General features: G+C 34.7%; 1 pseudogene; it reads left to right on the top strand.

Moving 5' to 3' along the window:
• Window positions 1-8,686: 8,686 nt before the first annotated feature.
• LOC132280942 (PIGF/3-ketodihydrosphingosine reductase fusion protein-like) lies at window positions 8,687-18,848 on the top strand (annotated as a pseudogene).
• Window positions 18,849-23,932: the final 5,084 nt, after the last annotated feature.

Raw genomic sequence — 23,932 nt, 5'->3', positions numbered from 1 at the left:
TTAAATGTATTTTAAAATTTAAATATGGTTTTTAAAATACATGATTTTCATAACAAAATTAATGTTTAACAATTTTCTAAGTATCAGGAACTATAGTAGGTTGTCTCTACTTGATTGACTGAGCTATGGATCGAAATTTACTGAGTTGCTTTGATCAATTGAGCAGAACTTTGATCGATCAAGCAAGTTGAAATTTCGGAATCTTGTTTGGACTGAGCCACTAAGTTGATACGATCTTTGAAATTTATAAGCATACTATTTTTCTAGCAAGTTGAAATTTATAAGCATACTACTTTATTAGGATGCTTATAAATTGATACTATCTTAGAAAACCCAATAACCACTATGAAAAATTAATTATTAAACATTTTCAAATACTCTAGACTTTAGACTTATTCCCTTAATTCCTGTATAAAGGTTATTGGTAGAACACAAACACTCTGCGAATGCTCTATCCCCTTCGCAGCTTGGTCGAATCCTCATTTCTTTCAAATTCTGAATTATGTGAAGGCAAATAAGATCCTGCTAACCAACGAGCCAGTGGCCTAGCGGTATTGGCTTCTTACTTCCCAAAGGGAGGTTAGGAGTTCAAGTCTCAGAAAAGACATTGTGTGTTACCAATTAGGGAAAAAAAAAAGAAAAAAAAAAAAAAAGATCCTGCTACCCTAATTAGAATATATGAATCTTCAATATACTACAACTTCAATCGCATAATGAATATCACCTTAAATCACTCTCGTGTTTAAAATCAGATTTATAATTCTCTTGAGAAAAAAAAAAAAAAAAAAAATCCCTCTCTCAAAAGGCTCCCTAAATTATATAAATGTTTTGACATAAAAAGCCCTAAAAATTTAGGTGTAAAAAGAAAGATCATATAGATGTTAGAAAAACTAAAATATACCTGAAAACCAAGTTTATCTCTTGCAAAAATATCTCCTTAAAATATGATAAAAAAAGAAAGAAAAGGAAACCAAGTGGACTCAAACACTAATTTTCATATAGGTTCCAGGGTAGCTTAACCGGTCTATAAAAAGTACTGGTTCATTTTTTTGCAAAAACTTTTATCATGAAAACTTTCCAAGTTGGACCAGTCCATTTTTGGCAGTAGGAAAAACATGAAGCCACCTACCAACTTGGACTCGTCCGAAAAGTTGTACCGGTCCATTTTTGACAGACTTAAAAGATTATTATCTAAACTCAAGTCTTTCCAACAAAAATAAAATACGAAGTTTACTCACCACATAGATTGACTAATATGATTTTTTTTTTGAATTGAAGTATGTTTGCACTTTGTCCAACCATTTGATATAGAAAACAGCCAATTACATAGTTAATAACTCACATTTCTTTCCTATGATGTTTTGCTTCCGTGGTTTAAATAGTGTTATAATCAAGAGAGTGAGAAAATATATAATACTCAGCCATACTTACACATGATACTCCAAATCAATGCATAGTCTCGATCTCAATTTGTCTTGATACAAGAGATATGTCTGAGTTTTCATATATAAATAAATAAAACATGAATGTGCATTGGGTGGGGATAGCTGATAATAAACTGCCTATTGTCACGAGTGTAGAGATTTGGCGTAGCGGCACGGCCCCTGCGGCACCAAGGCATAGCTTCTACTAGCGTAAACGCCCTTGTCAGCCACCACTACCTACCCTCCCAAGGATACATGCTAACTAGTTTCGGCCTATCGTGGCCTTTTCAGGGGACCAGTTCTAACTTCCGACCAGTTTGTGCAAGGATGGCCAACTCCCTTTTTCATAGTCAAGTCCGACCAGCGACAAGCTCCTCGAACTAAACCGAGTCGACCTACCTGAATTCTGAAGAGTTACCATCCTGTGGTCCTGCACGCCCCTTCCCTGGAACCATTCCCAGTCAATCTTTGCTCTTTGCCAACCAGTATGCGTGTCTTCTATACTCCAAGCGTCTTAGGAATCACTTCGTGACACTCTCCCACCTAAATCCCACGACGCCCTCGTCGTAGTACGACGCTACTCTACTGCGTCCGCTCCTTTCCAAAGTTTGCCTTTAAGCGGTATGCTTGCCTCCCCACCATCGTTTCCTTGTGCAGCCCACTGCACTGCACTCACACAATGATAAGTCTTGGACCAAGGGGACGTCCACTCCTTAAGGACACGACTCTTTTCCGTTATACCACCTCCGTGACATCCCGAGCAAGCAAGGGCCTCCTGTTAACTTGATGCCTGCCCTTTTCCACAGTTTGCATCACCTAAGGAGCTTACACGAACTTTGGTGCGCACGATCCTCCGGTGCGTAACTTCAAAAGACGCTTCTTCATGGGGAATGGAGGCTCACCTCCAACTGCATTGATTCCCTCTACGTTGACGCACTTCAGTGTAGTCTTCATTCTTAAACCCCGGATTGACGAAGGGGCACTACTTCTGTGCTTGCCTCAAGTCTTGCTCTAATACCATTTGTCACGGGCCTAGAGATTTGGTGCAGCAGCACGGCCCGTGCGACACCAAGGCGTGGCTTCTACTCGCGCAAGCGCCCTGGTCAGCCACCACGACCTTCCCTCCCAAGGATACATGTTGACTGGTTTCGGCCTACCGTGGCCTCTTCAGGAGAACGGCTCCAGCTTCCGATCAGTTTCTGTAGGGATGGCCAACTCCCTTCTTCATAGTCAAGTCCACGACCAGCGACATGCTCCTCGAACTGAATTGAGTCTACTTGCCTGAACGCTAAAGAGGTACCATCCTGTGGTCCTACACGCCCCTTCCTTGGAACCATTCCCAGTCAATCTCTACTATTTACCAACCAGCATGCGTGTCTTCTATACTCCAAGCGTCTTAGGAATCACTTCGTGACACTATACTCTCTTCTAAGAGACTTAGGAAGAAATAATTAAACACGTGGTCTTGCAACACCAATAGGTCTTACCAGCGGTTGAATTGTTATATCATCATGTAGTCTATGTTTTATATATACCAACTATAGTTATTTTACCAGGTAACTTATTATTATTATTATTATTATTATCATTAATAGAAAACAATGTCCATAATTTTTCTAGTAATATTGAATGGTTTGTAACATGTAATTCTCAAACTGCATGATGCAGAGACTCGACACAACTTGTTCACGATAATGGATTATTCTGGAAATAAAAGCCCACCAACACCTCCACCAAAAGTAGCACCACCACAGTCACCGGTGGTTATGATTCTTGCGCCTTCTAATCCATTCTTAGCTTCATCCTGAGCAAGTTTAGTCAATTTCAAGCTCTTACAGAAGGATATATGTGTGTGTGTGTAAACAAACATATATTTCCATCTCAGTAGGATATTTGTGAGTGTGCATGTGTGTCTACCAGGAACTACATATAAAGAGAATGCCAAAGATGTACACTGAATAAGGCATATATGTTTGTATTATGTCGGGGGTAGCCCACAAAACAACTAAAATTGTACTTATATCAATGGGACATGCGGAGAAAACATGCACATCTGAAAAAAGTATGCAAAAAATACCTCTGACATAAATTAGTATTGTAATACTCGTTTTGCCTCTTTACTATTCCGAAAATGCCCAAGGGATTATATATGTTACTAATCTCATAGTATAGGGGTGTTATGTACACATTATAATTTTTTTTTTTTTTTTTTTTTTTTTAATTTGAGAATTTGTAAAATAATGATTTGAATTTTTTGAGATTCCGATTACTCTTTTCTACTGATTTATTTTATTTTATGTTATTTTATTTCTGTACCAACACTGTTAAAAAAAAAAAAATCCCAATATAGTGTGCACTGTTTTTCGAAGTTTGGAAATTTTTTGTTTTCTTTAGTTTGCACTTTATTTTTATTTTTATCTTTACTTTTCTTTTATACTTTTATTTTTATTTTAAATTTTTATCCTTACTTGTCCATTGTTCGCGTCCCCCAATAGTGTCATTTTCGGTCATTTATAAAATAAATTTTTTTTATATATATTTTATAAAATGGTTCAGTAAGGGTAATTTAGTCAACTTAGGGTTTAAATTTGTTGGAAGGACTTATTTGCACCAGATTGAAACTTTAGAGGTGTTTTTTTGCACGAGAGGTGTAATACCCCTAATTTTAAAAGGATAGTCTCGGCATTTATTTATTATTTTTATTGTATTTTTGCATGATTATTTGGTTTAATTATTTTATTTAATTGTTTACCTGTGTGACGTGTATTTAATTGGTATCTATTTCTTTGTTTCAATTGCATTCTATTTATTTAATTGATTATTCGTGTATTTAATTGATATCTATTTATTTGTTTAAATTGCATTCTATTTATTTAATTGATTATTAAAGGTTTTAATTTAGGAAGTAATTTAGGAAGTATTTTAATTAACGATTTTTCAAAATTGAGGGTTTAGTTTCTTTAGCCGACACAGGATTTAATTAAGTTCTATGGGCCGGTTAGGATTTAGTTAGGGCTCTAATTAATGTAGGGTTTTGGTATAACTCTATAAATATATGGGTATACGTCTGCCGAGGGTTTCTAAAACCCTATTCACCATATTCCCGTATACAGTAAAGAGAGAAGTTGAGAGAACAGAGCGTCGTAACGGTCTGTCAAGGAGAATAACAGAGAGGACCAAGGGAGGTGTTTGGTGGATTAGATCAGAACCAGATGAGGCTAGAAGGTAGTCAGTGGTTGCCGGAAAGCTTAGAACAACGGCGTCAAGGTTCTGTTTATAAAACTGTACAGGCAAGTTCTTCTCTTTCTCCTTCCCTGTGGCTTGTGTTCTGTGCACCTAGACAGTCTCTAGGAGATTAATTGGCCTTAAACTGAACCATGCATGTTTGATATATGATTTGCTTGATCGTTTTATCTGTGCAAAATTTATTTACAAAATAATTATAGCGCGTATGTTTTCTTGACTCTGTTTTGGCATAACGTCCCACTGTTTTAATTTTTATTTTGAATCTTACTGAAATCAACCGAGGTCTGATTGGATACTAGATGTAATTTAAGACTTCAAATTTAAAATTGGAGGAAGAACAGAGGGGTTGGGATAAAACTGATGTCGCAATTTAGTTTCAGTATTGTTCTTCAAGTATGCTAGTTTAAATGGCTTGATTAAACTCTGTAATTGCTTTCAAAACTATTGTAAACAATCTTGGGGAATGCTTCTAGACTAAATTACGAGTCCTAAGATTAGTTCAGAGACTAACAGAGGGTTAGGAATAAGCCGGAGAAGGAGCACAAGAGCTGAAACGACGCACCGGGGATGAAGGCTCTCAGAGGAAGTGAGAGCCGGCTCCATGGAAGTGGGAGCTGGCTCCCACAACAAAGTGGAGCCGGCTCTAGGGAGTCCTAGAGCCGGCTCTAGGCTGGAAAAGAGCCTGCTCCAAATTCTGGAGCAGGCTCCCTTGGTATTTTTGATTTATTTTACGTTTTTTTTTTTTTATTTTCTACATATTATGTTCACTGTTGGAGCATGGAGACTGTTTGAATGAATTTGGAACTTTACAGAGGGATCAAGGAATGAATTTTGAGTGTTAGTAAGACCCTAAATTGAGTAAAGTTTAATTCTAAGTTGTCTGGACAAACAGTGTAAAAATTAAGGCACTTAACAAATAGAATTGAATTAATTGTTGAATTAAAATTCAGCAATTTGATGGAACATAATGTGTTTATAAAACTTGTTTTAGAATGCATTCAATTGCATGATAGGTCATTTAATTATTAATTTTGATCTATGCATGCTTAGGAGGCTAGTTGCGGAATTATTAAATTGTTTACTGCAACTATATGGCTAATGCTTGGATTTAAATTGCTGAAATATTTAAACAATCTTCTGAATTGTTTTAGCAATTTATTGGTTAATAATAGGATTATTTAACCTATTCACATGCATGATGGAGTCCCTGACATATTAAATTTGGTTTATGCATGCTCTGGATGTTAGTTGTTGATTTGTTAAAATCGTCTCCTGCAACTATATGGTTAAATGCTTGGATTTAAATTGCTGAAGCTTTAAATAGTTTTCTGCAATTGTTTGGATGGTAGTTTTTGGTCTGTAAATTATTGAACTGTTATATATGTTGTAATTTACATGGATATGGAGGATGGTATGTACCGGTATGGGACGGTGACATACTAGGGACGGTTTAGCTCAAAACGCATAAACCTAACCTAATGGATTTATGGAATGGATTGAAAGATATCGAATCCTAATTGTGACTAAGTCAGATCAGCTGTAAACAAGTTGGATGACTTCCTGGATTAACGGATGGTAGTTAAGTCATATCAACTGAATAAGTTGAATGACTAACTAGTTGGTTTATTGTATGACAGTTTAATAAATAGTTGAACTGCATACCCTGGATTTGGACGGACTTTATATATATGGTTATGGTACCACGAGTTGAGCTTGAGTCTCAGACTCGTTGGTTAGGGTGCGTATATGCAGTGGATGCGTAGCTGGTTATAATAGGTTGAGGTGTACTCTGTTAGGTCTAGGTACTCATGCCCACCTTTGGGTGCGTATTCGCATGTTGCCTTCTATTCAGGTTGAGACCCCTATTATAGACTAGTGAATGTCCCTTAGTGTGGATATATTTATATGTATGGACTAGATAGATATTGTGAGGTGTCTACGGTGTATCTGCGTATCGGGTCACTGTATGGATTGCAGTTAGATTAGAACTTGCTCGTGGGTCTGACCCACTCCTTTATTATTCTTTTCAGGTACAGGACGGTTCTAGCCTTAGAGCTTGATTGTGCTTGTCGAGGACAGTCTCACCTTCATCTGATTACGTAGGACTTCTCTCGATGTTTCTAGTATTATCTATTTTCAGTTTCATTCTCAGTTGAACTTTTAGTTAGGGGTCCATCAGTGGATTCCCAAGTTGTAACTTTGAGGTTTTGAAGGATTGGAGTTTCAATTTTCAGTTGTACATGGAGGATTTTATAATTAATGTTTCTTTCAGTTTTATTCTATCTTTATTGTTCATTTTGTCATCTGTGTTCGCTTTAAAATACTTTAATTGTTTGATATTCCCTCGGGTTTGGGCCTGGGCCTGATCAACCCGTGTCTCGGATCCGAGGGGTATCACAAGAGGGTATCCTCGAATAATGTCATTTTCGATCATTTTACAAAATTATTTATTTTTATATATTTTATAAAATAGTTCAGTAAGGGTAATTTAGTCAATTTAGAGTTTAAATTTGTCAAAAGGATTTATTTGTATCAAATTAAAACTTTAGGGGTGTTTTTTTGCTTGTGAGGGAGTGTGATATGCATTGTAAGCATATTTTAAAGGTGTTTCCTGCATTTGACCTGTATATAAATTTTACTGTAAAATTGTATTATATTATGTTAGTGTGTGTAAATTTTTAATAGAATTAAAGAGAAGTGGAAGTTCAATCTTGGCATGGGTTTGATATTGTAAAATTTGCTACTAAGATCAATACAACATAATGTGATTCATGACATTATTTTTCATGAACGAAAATGTTATGATTCGTTGAGCTGTTCAAATTGATCCCAATTGTGTTTTAACACAGCCTTTCCCTCGCTTTTTGTTTCAAGCTATTGGGCTTGTTTTTGCTTTTGTTTGTAAGTAGTCCACGGGCTCTTGTACTTGTAAATACTTTTGGAGCCCGAAAATTTATGGAATAGCCTTGCCTTGAAATTGTAAATACTTTTGGAGCCCTAAAATTTATGAAATTGAAATTGGAATTGGAGAAAATTTTAGTTTATTTTTGTGAGTTATTTTTCTCCTTTTTCACCTATTCCAATTTCAAATTCAAGACAAGGCTATGTTCGGCTGCATGAAGTTGTGATTGGAAAAAAAATTATTTCAATTTTATGTAATTTTGAACTAATTTTTTCTCCAATTCAAATGCTCCAATCCTATGTAGCTGAACATTGTCTTTATCTATATCAATTGCTTTAATTTCCAAAAATAAATAAATGTGGTAAAAAAATGCCAAATTCAAGCAAAAAATTCCCTTTTATTTTTCTTATAATTAGATTTGTGGGTGATTCGGTTTGTTTCAAATTTTAAGAAAAATTGGTCATACAATTTAAATTTAGTACTCAAAAGAGGAGTGACATATTTATATGGTAAAACTCCAAAATAGGGAACATCCATGGAGCCTTTGAGCTCACAAAATGGTTAATTAGTGAACTAAATATTTTGTTATAATTAGATTTATATGACCAATGGGCAGCGGCAATCGATATCAGGCCCTACTTTTCAAAGGAAGGTTAAAGTTCTAACCTCCATGCAAACATGGGTTTGTAGTACCACCAATTAAGAAAAATAAATAAATAAATAAATTTTGTATGGCTACTAGTGTTATAAATTACACTAAAAAAACCTACCCAAGATAAATTGAGCTATTAGGGATGAAAAAGAAGAAAAAGAGAGGAATATTTGTTATTTTAGAAAGTATGTGACCAAATTATCAATTTGAGAAACCTCAAGGGGTAAAATATGAAATTCAATAGTTGGAAGTTATGAACACTCCCAACTGACAGTTTCCTGATTATAATAAGAGAGAGAACCAAATGGAGAAGAAAGAATAATGATACGAGAATCCAAAGGAATTACTGAATTAGTATCGAATTTAATGGTTCATTCTTATCATGTGTTAAATAATTATTTTTAAAAACTATTTAAGTAAATAAAATAAACAAAAACACAGATTCCATATTTATTCGGTTAATTCATCGTTCTCCTTATCTTGGGGAAGAAAAAGAGGAAGAAGTCCCTCAAAGCTTCAAAATCAGTAAACGACACCGTATCATTCGCATCACCATCACCTGCTTTGTTCTTGCATTGGGTCTGCCCTTTAGGTTTATCGTCAGCGTTCTGGATTGCCCATAACGTCTACTCTCTCGATTTAATCACCAATCCATCTCAAACCCTTCGTCTGATCTGGGTACTACCCTCATCATCACCGCCCATTCACACAGTGCTATGTGATTCACTCCCTTTTTTTCTCACTTCGCTCTAAATGTGTGTGAATTTTGATTTCAGATCATTGAATCCCCAATTGTGATTCTTCTTTATAGTATTTTTTGACATAATCCAAAACAATGCTCGGTATTTCATATTATTCTCGTTATTGATTGTGTTATTCTTATTTAAGTTTTTAAATTTTTGGTTTAATTCATTTGGGTTTTATGTGGATTATCAGTACTTGAAAGCTGTGAGACAAGGCTTATTTGGGCTTGCTGCTGGTTAGTCTTAAATCCCAACTGTTGTGTGTGTGTGCGCGTGGTATTTATTTATATACGTATGTATACATTGTGTCTCTGCATATATATGTATTTGCTTTCTTTTTCTATTCTTTTATTTTTTTTTCTTTTTAAAAAAAGAAAAGGTTAGGTATTTCACATTATCTTGATATCTATCAAGTTGATAAAATGCAAGACTTATTTAAGTTGCATGAACTTTGCTTTTCTTTTCTTTTCTTTTTTTTTTTCAAAAGAAAAAGAACAAATTTTAGATGTGAAGGAAGCTAATTGTACTGACTTGATGATTCATTTGCTTTGATGGTAACACCTGAGAAAGCCAAATTTTCCTCTCTTTATGAATTTGGGTGATATTATAAACTAGGTTACATGGCGTCTTCAAAAGTAATGAACTACCCGTGTCGGACACATATTGCTCGGACATGGGTATGTGATATGTGTCTGACATTTTTGGTTGGACTTGTACTTAAAAAGTATATCTAATTATTCAATTATACTATATTATCACTTTAAAATGAGTTAAATGCCTATATTGAACATTATATTAGATAAAAATATTATTTTACTCTAAAAAATAAAATAAATGAATATTTAGCTGTATCCGTGTGTTCTTTTGTTTGGAGATTTGACATGTCCAACACATGAATACATACCCATGTCTGACACATGTACCCAAGTCTATGTAACATATATTATAATCTATCTTGACTGTCGTGATGGAAAATTTTCCATCTGAAAATTTTAACAGGTAATTGTTTGCTTGAAAAGATGCAGTCATTCTATAAGATATACATTGATATAGTTTAGCCTTGTACATTTTTATGCTAAATTTTGAATTTTTTTTCTTGGTTATATGAGTTTATGTTCTTTTTAGCTCTTTATGTTGAAGGTGTTTAGCATAATATGTGTTCAATATCTCTGTAGGGGCTATAGTGAATGCTCTTGGAGCTATTGCTTTGGGAGCACCTGTCGGCACTCAGTATGTGAAATCAGGGGTTTGTTGATATATATATATATATATGTTGCTATGATATGGAAAACTGAATTCACAGTTGGGGGTTGAAAGGAAATGAATTTTCAAAATTCTTTCCCTTAAACAAAACAAATCCTTTTATCATCCACCAGGTATAGCAATTGCTTTGGGTTTTTTGAAAAAAAGATTGTATTTTTATTTTGCTTCCTATTTTTTTGGTTTTGGTTGATAATTAAAGAATAAAATACAACAAAGCATGTTGTGTGAATTTATCTGGGATTTTCAATTCCAAGATTCACTGCGTTCTCCAACCTCAACCGTGATTTACATTTGGAAAATTCAGAAAAGATTAGGATATATATTACAATGACCCCAAAATGTAATATTTTAAGATCGTTATAACTAAACAGAATCATTATTTTACCCGTGCTACTCGACGTGTGTTTATGAACTTGTTATTTGTTATTGGACACAGGTACTTTACAAAGACCTCAACTGGTCTCTTCTGATGTCACTGTTAAATGTGAGTATCCATTTACTTACTACCTCTTAATATCTCTCTATCTCTCACATAGTCATGTAATTAAAATTAAAATTCTTCAGCTTCTATTAAGGGGTTGTTTGATAATCCCTATTACGTGTTCAGCAGCAAAAGCTCAGTGGTTCTTAGTTAAAACTTAGTTTAAGTTTTTGCTTTTTATGGTTCCGAATTTTCATTTAGAGAGACTTGACTTGTGACTTATCATAAGGATTTAGAAGTAAAAATAGAAGTTTATATTTATTGATATTTAGATAAGTAAAATTTTTATATGAGGCTCTGCCTAAAGGGAGCAAAACATTCATACACATGAATTATCTTGGTCATTCAAAAGCGAGATTCTGTCCAAAATTTAACACCACCCCGAAAACCTACAAGAGAATTTGATGAAAAGGTAAACCCTCCTAAGACCCAAAAAATTAACAAACTGAAAAAAAAAAAAAAAAAAAAAAAAAAAAAAAATGTTTCAATGTATTTTGTGGCAATTCCACTCCTATAAAGGTCTGTCTAACATCTCTTTCTAGATGTTCGGAAAAAATCACATAGGTTCTGCCTTTCAATCATGTCTGATCTCCTTTTTAGTATCACAGATTTAACAACAGATCTTGGCTGATGATAATTAGTAATTACACCTCTTCTATATATATATATATATATATATATATATACTTTTCGCACATGCTTTCTAATTCAGAAACCTATGATCTATTATGTGCATGTTGTTTGCAGATGACATAGTGCTGGTGGATACTTCTAAGGAAGACGTAAGTATCAAATTAGAAACTTGGAAAAATGCACTAGAAACAAGAGGTCTAAAAATTAGTAAGACTAAAACAAAATATATGGAATGTAAATTCAATAAAGAATCGGAAAGTAAGAATATAACGTTAGTAATCCAAGATCATATGATCACTAAAAATCATCATTTTGGATACTTAGGATCAGTTATACAAGAAAATATGGAAATAGATGATGATATTACAAGTAGGATTGGAGTAGGTTGGACTAAATGGAGACAAGCTAGTGGTATTCTACCAAACAGGTTAAAAGGAAATTTTTATTGGTCGGTCATTAAGCCAGCTATATTAAGCAAGAACAATGCATTTGCATAATTGAAATGAGGATGTTGAGGTGGATAATAGGAGTGACTAGGAAAGATAGAGTTACTAATCAAAATGTGAGGGAGACTCTAGGAATAGCGCCTATTAGTGACAAAATATGAGACAATAGACTTAGGTGGTATGGGCACATGGAATGTGGACCTGTTGATGTGCCCATTAGAAAGGGAAGAGTAGTTTGCATAGACAGTAACAGAAAGCCATAATGGCCAAAACTAACATGGAATGAAGTAATTAAAAATGATTTTAAAACATTAAGTCCTAGAGAAGAAATGGTGTATAATAAATAGAATAAGGCCGACTCCATTCATTTGGGAAAAAGACAAGGGTGATGATGATGATGATGAAGCCTCTGATCTATCCTCACTACTCATCAAAGGTCAAATTCTCCCCAAAGCCGCTGACTAGGCAAACAATTAACCTTGAAAGGTTTCTTGACTCACCAAATGTCTTCTTATTAAGGTTATTAATGTCATTGATAAATCACATGTTACAAAGGAGTAGGGAAAATAAAGAAGGATTTATACAAGGCTTCAGTTACATAGTTGTCCTGATATTTTTTCCACATGAGAGCCAACTGAATGCGAACTGTTGAAGCAGAGTTTTATGTATTTAAACTCTTCAAGGTCCTAAATGTGCAACATAAAATAATTAGACTCTAATCAACAACACTACCCTTTTATGTAAATTCTGCATTGTGTCTCAATGAAAGCAAATAAAACCAGCACAACCTGTTTGAATATGACAGAACTCCAGTCTCTCTGTTAATTATTACAGTTGATGATCCAAGCCTCACTCAGATGCATATAAGTTTAAACAGCATAATTCATTGTTGGTCAAGAGCCAAGGATCAAATTTTTGTACCGAGTGCAACATCACTTGGCTTGGAGATCAAAACATATTGAAAACACAGGGAAATCGTTAAAAGAAGTTGAAAATGTCTTGAGCCTACTCATTCATCCACACGAGCATATTTTTTTTTTTTGGAAACTAGGAGGAATAGCAAATGTGATTACGAAAATAACATCAGACACTACTTTACAAGTAAAAACCATATACAAGATTCCAAATACTATGACATAATAGGCATGAATCACACAATATTCATTAAGTAAACATCTTGATACAACTTAGTAATTCAATTCGTTAAGATGTCAAAAAATATTAACTAAGTATTACAGGAAGGTATCCTCTTATCTCCTCTTTTCCTTATCTTCTAGTTCTTCTCTTTATTTACTAATTCTTAAATCAGATAGATTTTTTGTTGGAAGTTTGGGTTCAAGTCCTTCACTCGCACATTCTTATTTTATATAACAAAAAAAAATGAAAATTATTGATACCGTTTTTTACCATTCATTGAGATTACTATTGACATAGATTAAATATTTCATTTGTACGATAAGTTTCGACTTTTCTGTAAGTTTCCAAGGGAACAAATTCTTTTTGATAGAAACATGTTAATTTCGGGTTTACACTTACGTTTCATTGTGGTTCACTAGGAAATGAGGTTGTTTCAGTTGCTCCAATGGAAACGAAAGAAAATTTTGATCCTTGCCAAATACTCAAGATTTTTCTTTCTTTCTTTTTTTTTTTTAATCCAAAGTACCCAACAAATTCAGGAAAAGGAGCCTAAAAATTCCAATTTAGATCTATCATAGACAAGGAAGAGACCATGTATTATTATAAATTCAATTAATTGAAGGTTCACGGATAATAGATAATGTATACTTTTATATAGAGAGAATTTGAGAGAGAGAAACCTTTTTTCTTTCAACCAGGAGGAGCAGGGAGTTTCGAGGAGACAACTTTCTCTTTTGCACTGATTTAGGTCTTCTCCTCACCTGAGCTGTGTCATTTGCACCTACAAATTTTAGACCCAGATATGTTACTTAAAATAAGAGACGACTGGACCAAACACTTATGCTGAGATTGTTTGGAATTTTTTTTTGTAACAGATTCTGAGCTCTTTTGATTTCACTTTTATCAAATGGATTAGAAGATCACGAATGTCTGCAGTAGGGCATTCGGATAACTCGGAGGAGCATTATCATCATATGAATTTGGAACAATATCCTCTAGAAGAACCTAATGTAGGCATCAACAATTTGGATCATTAGATTTATCCTTGAATAATCTTTCATTGACTTAAATCTCCAATATCGGTAATTCAGAATTGAATTTCTGAATTATCATGTTTCACAGTCTATATTGCACTTAATTTGTGGAAACTCAAGGATCAAGAATGAGGTCTTCCATAATTTATTATTTAAATGCTGGGATTTCTTTTTTTTGATAAGTAAAAATGATGGGATTTCTGTCCATTGTCTACTCTCAAAAGCAAAATATTAGGATCATATATTGCCTTGATACCATATACATACATATATGTATGTTTGCCTTGCATAATTTGACATACCGTCTTTATGTTTTGGCAGTTTGTTCCTGCAGCCTCTGTTTTTGGTTCATCATGGACTGATTGGCAGCGAATATTTGCACAAACGAAGTAAGTTCTCTTATGCTATTGGATGTTTATCTTCATTTTCTGATATATGGGAGCTATGCTGGTTCTGTAGTTATCATTTTCATTTTGATATTTTTGACATTCCAATTGTCATTGTATTTTGTCAAAGGAAATGTTTTCATGGTTTTAGTGTCTAGTTGGAGCTTGGTCTGGGGCTTGGCCTATGCTATTATGACTTTTCACATTATTCAATGTCAGGCCATCTGGATCTATAGATTATATGATCTGTCTACCAGCACATGGAGCTGTTATTGGAGCCTGGTTTGGGGCTTGGCCTATGCCACTTGATTGGGAAAGGCCATGGCAGGTATTGTTTCCTTGTTGTTGCCACTAATATATGAAGTTGAATGCAGTATGCTTTTTACTTTGTTTTTCTTCTTCAGTTATTTTCATCTAGAATGATATTTGATTCATGACTAGTACAATTTCTTTCTTTTGCATGCTTAAGCTAGTTGTCTCATTGATACTACTTTAACTAAGCTAGTTTTATTACAGCATATTAATTTAGCATAGTAAGGGGCCATTGCAAACATTCCCTAAGTTATAAGATAGAATATCAATTAGCTTATAATCTTCAGTATGATCTGGTTATCGTGCACTAACGGTCCTTTTGTTATTGCTATTGATTTGTATTGTTCGTTGTTTCTGAACACACTACATGGACAAAGGAGCTGATTCTTTGTTGTCCTTACGGTTCTCTTTTATTAAATCGAAATGATTATGTCAATATGGACCTATTTTTTGATGACCTATCTAGCATTCTGGTCATCTGGTTTTAGGTTCCTTAAATTCGCAAAATCTATTTTTAGATCCAAATCTAGTCGGTACCTGTTTTACCTTTCAGAAAATTAGGATGGTTGAATGTATATCTTGGTATATTCATTTATAAAGCTTACCCATACAATTTTCTTTACAGTGAGTAACAGATGACAGTCTCTTATCATTTTCATGGCATTAAAGTTATTAAGAACAATAAACTATACAATGTCATCAGGAGCCTTATTGCTTGGCCTTTTTTTTTTTTTGGTAGAATTGCGCTGTTGGTCAAGTATTGCTCAACTTGACTTCTCAAATTTGCCATCTGATTCTCTTTATTCGTGAATGTGTTGTTGGATTTGTTAGTTTTGTGAAAAAAGAATTGTGAAAATTCATCCAATAGGGGTATTTATACGTGTTACATGAAATGAAAAAAAGGGCATGTACAAAGACAAGCCTAAATCTAAGGTTAAATGTAAGCTAAGCCTTTAATTAAGCCTAACATATGTAAGAAGATATGCAAATATACAAGCTAATATCAAGCCTAAATATAAGGGAGTTGTCTAACATAATCTATAATTAAGCAAGTATACATGCTAATATCAAGCCTAAATCTAAAGGGGTTGTCTAACACACCCCTGCAAACTCAACGTTCTAGGAAAGACGAGTTTGGAAAGTAGAAGCTCAAAGTGATGCTTGTGAAGCCCCGTAGTGAAGATATTTTGGTCGGCGGAAGGAAAAAATTGAACACGAAGGCTACCAGAGAGAACAAATTCCCGAAGGAAGTGATAATCAAGTTCAATATGCTTGGATGCCATGTAAGTAGTGTTGAGGTCGTCACAGTAGAGCGTGACTAGTGTGGAGAGAGGCACATGAAGCTCACGTAGAAGGTGCCATATCCAAACGGTCTCTACACAGACTTGAGCGAGTGAACGACGCTCGGACTGGGGACTCGAACGATATGGCGACCTATGTGGGCGGATGTGCTTGGGAGAGTGCAAGGCGCTGGCAGGCTACCACACTGGGTGAGTTACAGGTGCTCAATCTCACATCACCTAGGTGTAGAAAGGGTAAGTGTTATATATAGGTTCAACACCCTTTTATAATACGTGAACCTATCAGAACACCAAAGTTAAGCGTGCTTACTCTGGAGTAGTACCAGGATGAGTGACTTCCTAGAAAGTCTCTGGTCCGGGGACAATATTGTGTCTGGGTAGGGTGAGAGCTGTCACAAATGGTATCAGAGGGGATGTTGGCTCCCAAAAGGGGGGTGATTGTGGCAACCTATGTGGGCTGGTGCAAGGCACTGACACGCTACCACATTGGGCGATCTATAGGTGCACAATCCCACATCGCTTGGGTATGGAAATGGCAAGTGTTATATGTAGGTTTAACACCCTTCTATGACGCAATGCATTTTAAAGCCTATGTAGGTTCAACATCCTTCTATGACACAACGTGTGTTAAAGCCGTGATGCCCTGAATCTATCAGAACTCCAAAGTTAAGCATGCTTACTCTGGAGTAGTACCAGGATGGGTGACCTCCTGGAAGTGATGGCCGTGAACCTACTGCAAAGTTAAGCATGCTTACTTTGGAGTAGTACCAGGATGGGTGACCTCCTAGGAAGTCTCTGGTTTGGGGGAGACAATATTGTGTCTGGGTAGGGTGAGAGATGTTACAAACAAGAATATGATGTTTCTTAGCACTCCAAGAAATAAGACTTGGCCCCAATAAAATATAGTAGCTAGAAGTCGAATGTTGAGCTTCAGGACAACTAATCCAATTAGCATCAGAGAAGGCATGCAGACCTAAAGAACCATACGAGGGGCGAAAGACCAATCCAAGATCCGAAGTGCCTTAGCGTAGAATGCGCTTAACTACAGCAAGATGAGTGTTCCGAGGAGCACTTATGAACTGAACAACATGACGAACCGCGAAATGTAATGTCTGAACGGGTTAGAGTCAGGTATTGAAGAGATCCAACCAAGCGGCGATACTCAGTAGGCTCTTAAAGTGGATCACCCTCTAGGGCAGAGAGTTGTGAATAACACTCCGAGGGGTTCTACATGGTTTGCACTCAGTTATAGAACTGTTGTGTAAGAGATCAAAACTGTGTCGAGTCTGTTGGAAATCATATCTATAAGTTGACTCGATAATTGTGGCAGATTCATTGGGTCTTCATTATCGGCTAATGTTTAGGGATTTGATTTTTATTCTTTTTTCATATTTGTAATTTTTCTCTTGTATATAATGATAGTCAGTCTCTCAAATTGAGTACGCTAATTTTACCAAATTACTTTTGGGTATCAGAGCCACCTATCATATAATATAATTTGGTATTAGAGCCACCGTCGGAGATTGCGGCATAAGCCTTATCTCCGACGGCGGTCCATTATATCGCCTTTATTTTTCAGATTTCTCTTTCGTCATTTGATTTTGTTGGAGCTCTCTGTTTTGGGTTGTTTAAGGTCTCTGTTTTGTTGGAGCTCTCTGTTTTGGCCCAAGAGAATATTGCATGGCCTTTTTCCTGGTGTTGGCCCCAAAAAAAAAAAGGAGAGAATATATTATAAAGTGATGTAGCCCTTTGGGCTCTTTGTGCCGGTCCTAGTGGCTGGACCACGTAATATCTATGTGTTCTACTTGTTTTATTTATCTCTTCGCTTCCGTTTTATGCTTTACAACAGAATTTGATAGAGATGTAGACCAAAGCGCAAAGGGGACACCTCAAGGCCAAGAAAGTAATTAAGAGGACCGAGATCCTTTGTCTCAAACTCTATACCAAGAGTGCTGATAAAGGATGAGATCAATAATGGGTGTGTTCCCGTTGAGTACAATGTCGTCCACATACAACAATAGTACATGAGAAAAGCATTGAAATACAAGCAGAGTGGTCGGTGTGACTCTCTGAAAATCCATACCGGATGAGGAATAAACTAAATTGTTGTTTATGATCAATTTTTCACTTCTCTCTTATGCCTACCCCTCACCTGCAACACTTTTATATTTTATTTGACATACTGTTTTTTTGGGCGACATTTGACATAGAAGATTTGGGATTGTCCGTAAGTGAATGTGCCCATAAAAAACAGCGCAGCACTACGTGCCTCTTCATTCTACTGTCCTGAGTTTCTTTTTTCCTTTCAACTTGATCTCTTTATTTTATCTTTTTATAATACTGACCTATAATTTTGTAATGCTTTCTCCATACTATTTATATCATATTCTTATTAAAAATTGAGTTTATAAATAAAATGTTTGATAGTTGTTGTCCTATTCTGATGCCCTAATCTATTTAAACTTTATTTGTAGGAATGGCCTATCTGCATTACTTTTGGAGCTATAGCTGGTTACTTGGTTGCATTGGTAGCATCTTTCACTTTTGTATTCTTGCAAGGTGGGCAGCAGCATGTCAGGAGAGACTAATCAGCCAGGAGAATTTTAAACAGCAATTGTCTACATAAAACGCGAACGCTTTTGTAGCCCAAGCGGTAGGGTTGCTCCAAGGTGGAAACCCAGCTTCGAGCCTTCACACCCCCCTCCCCACTAAACCCCTATCATTCTTGCCGATCAATTAAAACACTTTCTCCCACAGGTTTTTATGCCTATATCAATTTTTGGCGCTTCACATTTTTATTTTTGTTTTATTTTTTACTGCTGCTAAATAGTTGTTCAAGTGATTAATTTCTGAGTATTTTTTTCTTATAATTTCCTTTATTTGATCCAGCTTTCTTTGAATTTCAAGTTTGCTTTAGGACTACCTAAACATGTTTTTAAAGTGTAATATGGCTTAGCTTAACCTGCTCAAATCCGAAGTTAAACATATAGTTTTATAAGAGCAAGTCCAAGCAGGATAACTGCAGCAATGGTCGAAGCAATTTTCCATGGAGTGCTGAAATAATCATGTTTAAGTGTTGTTTTCCATCTGTGCGCGCCACGGATCCCTACAATATTCATTCAGTTTTTCACTTATACCATAAAAGAAATAGTTCGGAGTCCACAACGTCACTTCCTTGGTGAGACTACTATAGAGAGCTGCCAATGCATGGCAGACTACTTGAGCCCTTCTTCAACTGCATTCCTGCCTCCTAAAGCTCTGTTGCATTCCGTACATGCACATATTTGACTTGATCTACATGCACTGACCTTAAAAATGACGGTAAGTGACATTACCTCATCAAATCAACTAAATGCTTTACTTGATAACTTGAAAATGACAGTTCCATGGTTCTGTTCATAAATGTACCTGCTAATTGGTCTTCGTTCGGGAGGGAAGTCTAGGTTGAAGAGACCCTCGAGGACAAAGAATGGAAGCTGATTTTCATGTAAGATCATGTCTCTTTGTACACAAATTCTGCTAAGCTTAATGTTTTCTGCATAAGAACTGTGAGCTCTCTTTTCCCAGTCCTTTACCACTCTTATACAGCTCTCTTCCATGCTTTGCAAGTGTTCTTTGCCACGATGAAATGGACCGATAGAAATCCCGAGGTGTGTAAGCATGTTCATTTGTTTCACGAACACTCTTGGAAACTCTATAGATACAACAATCATCTGACACAGGAGGCAGTCCATCTATCATTTCTCTAACGGAGTCGAACAATGGGATTTTGGAATCTGGAATATCATTTGTAACATAGTCTTCTTTCTCATTTCTATGGCTTCTTGCATTGTCTGTTCTTTCCATCGTTATGTTTTCCTGGGACACTAGATGAGCAATAGAAACACAATATTGTTGCCTTAAAGCTCCATTTGGTGGTGAATGTAGAAAAAGACAACTTTAAATCTCTATTTTTTCTTGCTTGATCTCTAGGATTAATTAGAACTTTTTAAATTGTGTGTGTGAACAGATACACACACACACACACACCTTTGGCCCAATTAGAATTAACCATGATGACTACACGTCACCATGGCATACTAGACTTGCGTGTACTCATTTGTTTTCAAAATGCATTTACACATATGACAATTTTTATTTATTTATTTTTATTTTATTTTATTTTATTATTTATTTTTTGTCATTGGACAAAAGAAACACACCCCACTTTGCTCATTTGGAGATTCGAACCCTCACCATCTACTTTGGAAGGTAGAGGAGATACCACTGGCCACTCCACAGATGACAATTAGAAACACACGAAATCGCCACTACATTCTCTAATAAGTCTACACGTGAGGTCCATTTAATTGTCACTAATCTAGTTTAATGTTTCTTCATCAGATTGTCACACACGTGTGTATATATATATATATATGTATGTATGTACTTGTATAATGTTGCGTAACTTCTGAATACTGTAGGGATCCAAAGCACACACAGGTGGGTGTCTTCTAGCATTGAATTTTTGAAGTAGTAGTTGATTTAAAGCTTAAGGAAGGAAAGTTGGGTGTTTGGATAAGAGTTGAAGGCTTTGTCTAAAAAACAGGCATCTTATGCGGCCTATTTAAGCAATCAATCTCTGGTATTTCACAGCAAATAAAATTTGTAACTCCAAATAGCCTCAATGATGAAACTTCTAAGGAAAGAAACCTTCAATTTGGAAACAAATCCTTAGCCCTTTTTTTACTTCCAACAATATATCTTCTTCTTTTTTTTTTTTCAATGGTGTCGTGCTTTTTAGAACACCCCATAATTCACAGCAGTTCTCATCCCACATGTACCGATCAGTTAGTAGAAAAATTCTTGAGAGGTGGCCTCAAGGGGATTTGAACTCCAACAATTGAAGTAACTGTAATCTAGCAAATCTGTGATCGATCGAAACTTGTTCCAAGAGATCAAAGTTTTCTCAGCTGCGAGCAATTGAAGAACTCCCAAACTTCAATCAAAGCCAACAAAACTTGCTGAGATTGATCGAAGAACTCCCAGACTTGGCTCAAAAACCCACTAAATGTAAGCACGACTCTAGTTTTATGTAGTCACTGTCTTGGTTTACATGTCATCTGAATTCTCACTGCCAATACATCTTTCAAAATTGATCTCAAGAAGTAATAACGAAAGTCCCATATGTTTAATAGGACCGTTTATGTTTATACACACACCCCACACACACAGATGAGAATCCCAATTCCCAAATTGGCTGCATTGAACTAGAATAGGCTTGGTCTTGACTTCTCCTTTTCCATACCATCGCATTTTAAAAATTAGATTAGTAAATGTATTTTATTGAATAAAATCAGCAAATGTTACTACAATTTAAGTCGAATCTTATTCATGGATACTCCAAATAAACCCGAACATGGTATGAGGACATTCTGTATCTACTAATCTAACTTTTAACACTTTTTGCCTTAAAAAAAAGAAAAAAAAAAAAAAAATGCAATTCATAGTAATCGTTTTATACACCTTTTATAAACCATGAGCAAAGACAAACATTTTAAAGAATATGTATATCGACTTCGTTTTCTAATTAAGATTTGAAATGAATTCAAAACCATTAAAATCAATATCTGATCCGATTAAATTTCGGATCAAAGCCTTGGAGTACTAGTACTAGAAAGTTAATGAAATCCAACACACAGTACACTACATATGATGTGTTGTAGGTGTTAATTGTTATTGTGGCCTTATTGCCATCAACAGGAGGTTTTCTACCAAACTCAACCCACAATTGAGTGGGACTATTTAGTGTTTTTAATAAAAACATTTGGTGGTACATAATGAAATTGTGGGTGCTTATTTAACCGGGACTGGCTTAGTGAAAAAGAATTCATCCGGAGTTTAATAAAGTTTTAGGTTTTAAGTTTGATTCTCGCTAATTTGAGTAATTTTTTGAGGTCGCGATCATGGACATAGTTCGAGTTTTACCCAATTTGTATGAGAGGTCACCTTTCGTCTTGCATGGGTATCGTGGATTAGTCGGGACAAAATCTTGAAAATCCCAAAAAAAAAAAAAAAAGTGGGTACTTGATCCACTATGATATAATTTATAATATATTTTTATTAACGATAGAAATTCAACTATAAAATCAAATAAACTCTAAAATAAGATTACTAGTAAACAAAGAATATTGCATAACCTATTAGACACATATAAATGACAAGATATATATATATATATATATATATATATATAATTTGAGGGGTTTTTTTTTTTTTTTTTTTTTTTTTTTTTTTTTTTTTGCGGGGGTCTTGATCACTCTTAAAGTGTGATAATACCTCTGTAGAAAAAAAGAAGAAGTAATAATATGCCAAAATGTTCTCAAAATCACTTATGGCATTAGTGACTTTTCTTCTTTTTTTCAGTCATTAACAAATGCCAACATGAATCAATGATCAACATTAGACTGAATAAATTTTAATCAATTAAACATTTTAATTATGACTAAATGATTTAAAAAATGCTAAAAATCATAAAATATTAAAGTCAATCTGTTCCGCTAGTATTGAGGGGATTTTTTTTTTTTTTTATATTTTTTTTATATTTTTTATTTATCATCTCTCTCTTTAATAAAAAAATTAATAATATTCCAACCATTCCTCCATCATTCAACACTGAAATAATTTTTGACAGTAAAATATTAACATGCTTGGCATGTCTAGTTGACTATTCAAACTTAGCTCTATTTAGAAATTTCAAAAGCTAAAATTTGATCGCATATGCGAGAATCACAATATTTTATTCTTATTCTTCTTCTTTATTACATTGTTATTAATATTATTATTATTATTGAAGTATACGTAGAACAAAAAAAATTAGGTTGAAGTTCATAACAACTAACGAGTCATTTTTTATAATTATGAAAAATCTCTATTCATAAGTAGAAGTCCATTCTTATATATATATATTTTTATTACTTCCTTTCATAATAAATAAAAGATTAGGTTAATTTAATAAAAAAACACCACCAAAAAATAACTCATCAAAAAAGTTGTTGGGTCTATCTTTACATGCGTGAAAGTACTGTTGGATCTCAGTAATTTAATTGATTTGGTGTTTGTCACCGGCGTGAAAAGTAACCATAGTAATGGTTGTTAGATTGGCCGGTAAAATAAAAGTATGATTGTAAAGAGAATCAAGGGTTATTTTGTAAATTTTAAAATATACTTAAGGTTAATTTGGTCTCTATGTATTCATAAATAGTAAAAATTGACATATTTGTAATTACTTGTGCCTATATTATTTTCTAATGGAGTTATTTTACATTCTAATAATTAACTCTTCCTAAAATGTTTTTTATTAAATTAACTCTAAAAAATTTCACTGAAGTGTGCACATTAGTGCAAAGAGTTAAACGCACTATCAACTAAATCACCGAGGTTCGAACAATCTCAATTTACTACGAAAGAATTTGGCACTATTACAACATGGCAGCTTCATATGTATTCTATTCTCACAACTTACAAACAATTAACTGCCTTTGCTATTGTAGGGACTTGGCATTGGCACACATTAGTCCAGTGTTCGACTTCTGCCAGCCTCTCTATCACCTTCGACTCACCTGATATATTTTTGGGGTGAGATTAACCACGTGGGGAAGTTCCAGATACTAACTAAAAAAAAAAAAAACTGTCTTTGCTTTCCTTCTTTCTTTTCAAACAAATTTAGTTATTCCCGTTGTACGGTGAAACAGGTATCAAACTGATTATTATTTGTATGATCCAAATACGCGCCATTACCGACACAACCAAAATTTTCTCATCCTCACGTCTTAAAACTAAAGACAAGTCAGCCAATTAATTTTCTAGGAAACTCCAATTTTCCTGTCTTTTTCTCTTCGTTTTTTGTCCTTTTGAAAAGTCAGCAAACACTATCCAACAAACGTATGCAACCACAATATTAAAATATTAAAAAAAATAAAAAAAACCCACA

Source organism: Cornus florida, unplaced genomic scaffold, assembly GCF_030987335.1.
Source record: "Cornus florida cultivar Cherokee Brave unplaced genomic scaffold, ASM3098733v1 CherokeeBrave_3.0.0_Hap2_Chr11, whole genome shotgun sequence".
In the NCBI taxonomy this organism is placed as follows: Eukaryota; Viridiplantae; Streptophyta; class Magnoliopsida; order Cornales; family Cornaceae; genus Cornus; species Cornus florida.
Note: the sequence above shows the minus strand (reverse complement) of the source record. Positions and strands in the feature narration are given on the sequence as shown.